The sequence below is a fragment of the Nematolebias whitei genome, chromosome 6, assembly GCF_014905685.2.
Source record: "Nematolebias whitei isolate Nwh7 chromosome 6, NemWhi1, whole genome shotgun sequence".
In the NCBI taxonomy this organism is placed as follows: Eukaryota; Metazoa; Chordata; class Actinopteri; order Cyprinodontiformes; family Rivulidae; genus Nematolebias; species Nematolebias whitei.
The window spans coordinates 51,360,818-51,364,295 of record NC_056503.1 but is presented as its reverse complement, the minus strand read 5'-3'; positions in this window follow the sequence as shown (position 1 = coordinate 51,364,295).

Here is a 3,478-nt window from a genome sequence, read left to right as displayed (position 1 = left end):
CCAAAACTGGTGTAATGTGCTCTCTTTTGCCTGTACTGGTTAAAAATGGGGCTGCTGCATTCTGGACCAGTTGTAGTCGTGCAATGGAGGTCTGACTGATACCAAACAGGAGTGAATTGCAGTAATCAAGCCTAGATGTAATGAATGCATGTATTACTGTCTCCAGGTTCTTTTTGGACAATATGGGCTTCAGTTTAGACAGCCACCTCAGCTGGAAGAAATCATGTTTCCAAACAGTTTGTTGGTGATAAGATGGCCTCCAGGGCCCGCTTTCTCCCCCGTCAACTCCTCTAAGGTGAGGAGTCTGCCTTAGAGGAGTTAACAGGGGAGAGAGCGGGCCCTGGAGGCCATCTTATCACCAACAAATTGTTTTTTCCCACTCTGGGAGTGAGCTGTTTGTGGTATTCAGTTTGGTTTGGTGGATCCTCAGACTGAAGAAGTCCTTCAGATGAAGGATAAAATGTCTCAGAAACCATCCAGATGACCTGACTGCATGTTGCTAAATCTATACAGCCTTCCAAAAAGAGCTCAGCAATCACACATGTTGCCCTTTATGAGCACTTAATGATCTCCAGAAACCATCTTAGCTCCAGCAAACTGGTTGGTCCACTTAAGAAGTTTACTGCTTGGTGGGGAAACAGTTTACTGGAACTCCTCAGACTGGTGAAGTCCTCCGGATAGAGGGCAAAACATCTCTATAAAAAATAAACTGTCCAGATGACCTAATTGAGAATTATTGGATTTGATACCTGGATGACTGAGCATGAACTTTGTTGATGTTTTTGGGGGTTGTTGGAGACTACTCCCTCAATGATAACCCAACGATCTGTTCTGTGGACAGGGTCATAAACTGAAACATGCTGAATGCAAGAATATTTTTTAAATAAATTGGCTAAATATGTGTCAAAATACTGTAATAATAAACACAAGAAATTACAAGAAACAATATAACTCAATGCACAAAACAAACACACCAAACACTGACATGTTCCTTTATAGTAAATAAACTGAATATGTTTGTGTCCTTACAACAGGTGGAAGAACGTATCGGTACTTATTTTAATTTTTGGCTGTTGCCTTCTGCGGGGGCCGCCACAGTGAGCAAACGCACAGAAGATTTGGAATCATTTTACACTGACTGCCCTTTCTGATCCAACCTGGATTCAACCCTGCAGCCTCATTACAAGAGACACTGACCGATGAGCAACCACTACCCCAGAAGACCATGAACACCAATCAAAAATACATTTTGAGATTCAGAGTTTGAACCATGATGCGCAGAAACTCAAAACTACTGTCTGAATAAACTATTGTCTAAATTTACAAACATTGATATAAACTATTATAATTAAGAGAACTTGTAGTTTTTGTCACCTTTCATTTATAACTCACCACATTTTATGAACTGGCCTATATTAAACAAATTATTCTCACACGTGGTGGTTCATCGGTTTGTTGTTTCGTCGTTGCCTTTTTGCAGTCATGCAGCTCATGAATAGAGAAAATGACCAGAGTCACCCTAAGGTGCTTCAGTTGGAGAAGAGAGTCAAACAAGCTGCAGAGATGAGGAGATGAAGAGAAAGAGGAGATGGGTGGGTGGGTGGGGGGTCGGGGGAGTAGCCGCTGCATTTGCATGAAGTTTGATGGAATGGACTTCCCCATGGGGGCGTGGGTGGGAGAGTTCGCACAGTGACACACACCAAGGAAACTCCAATAAATCATGTAATCCCTGGTACTGGAGGACAAACATTGGAGCAGATCTAATCAAGATTTGGCAGGATCCTGTTATCTGGGCCCATCTCTGCCTCGTCACACACAGTACACAGTCCCGCGCTCCACTTACGACAAACACCCAAGTTACTGATAGTCAGTGACAGAAGTTTGTGGGTGGCTATTCCAGGATAATTACTGATGCTGGAGTCTCACAATCTGATCATTAAGATGTTGAAACCAGTTCTCCTTTTATGGATCTGCATTCCCAATCTTCAGCTTTACTTTTTCAGAATTACACTTTTCTTTTATTAGAATAAGAACTTACGGTTAAATGTTAGAAGTTAGCAAAGAAACCCTCTCAACAAATGTGCTTGAGATAATAGTGTTCTTCAAGGTAATGCACGGTTTAAGGCTAGCCTAATTTCTTGTAAACTGGATTAGTAATATTGGAATGGCTTTATGATCTTTTTTCACACTCCAAAAAAACCACAATCACATTTTTAGTTATAAAATAGACTTTGTTTAAAATGACATATTAAAATATGTCCCAATGTTTTCAGTAGCAATTTCGTGTTTATCTTGATGCATGCTCATTAATCCAGGTAGAAAAATCTAACAAGGTTAAATCAGGTCATCTGGACGAGTTCTTCTTGTTGAAAAGTTTCATCTTTTATCCAAAGGACTTCTTCAGTCCGAGGAGCTGCAACAAACTCAGTCTTATAAATAGTACCTTCTTATAGTGGCTCAACCAGTTTGATGTTGACATCCAGAACCAGATGTTCACATGATCAAGGAGGAATATCAACCTAACAATGGATCATTAGTGCCCTGATGGCCGCTGGCTATTCACAGAGGGCTGAGTGATACTAGCAGCTATAAAGATCCTGGAGAAATGTTGACGAGGACTGCCAGGCTGCTGCCGATTTAAATGCTTGATTTGACAGTGATATGTGTTTGGGTTCGCTCTCAGCTTCCACTAAATTCCACCAAATTTCAGCTGAATCGCTGAAAAATGGCAGAGTTACGGCATTTTTTTCTCTTTTAGCTAAGGCGGCCATCTTGGATTTTTGAGTTTCATTAGGAATGTATAACAACTCCCTCTCAGCTACAACCATACTTAATTTCAGCTCAATAAGTCAATGAATGACTGAGTTATAGTCAATTCTGAGTTTTCTGAGGTAGCTGTGGCAGCCATCTTGATCCAAAATGGCTCCAAAAGTTATTCTGTTTTGTTCAGAGACCTCTTCACTCTTGGTCATGTGACCTCACTGTGTCAGTTAGAGGCTGTGAAGAATTCTGTCAGTTTTTTCAAAGAGAAAAGTGGTGTCTTTGTTTGCAAATTATGTTGCCACGGTAACTTGAAACGTCAATAACAGTAACAGCACACATGACGTTGGTCAGCCGGTCGAGCGCATTGAGGTCTGGGCAGCATTAAAGTTGATAGAAGAGCAGGACGCTTGTCAGGTGGATAATAATAGGTGCTGCCTTTCAAGGCACTAGAAAGTTCCTTGAGAAACTTTGACGGGGACTGTGATGGACCCACCATACTCCAGTTTCCTCCTCCTTCTTCTTCTTCTTTCAGATTTTCCCTTTTCAGGGGTCGCCACAGTGAGTCATCCTCCTCCATCTGTTTCTGTCGTCTTCATCCTCTGTCCTCACTCCAACTACCTCCATGTCCTCTCTAACTTCATCCATGTATCTCCTCTTTGTCTTTTTCCTGTCAGCTGCATTTCTAACATCCTTCTACCAATATACCCACTGTCCC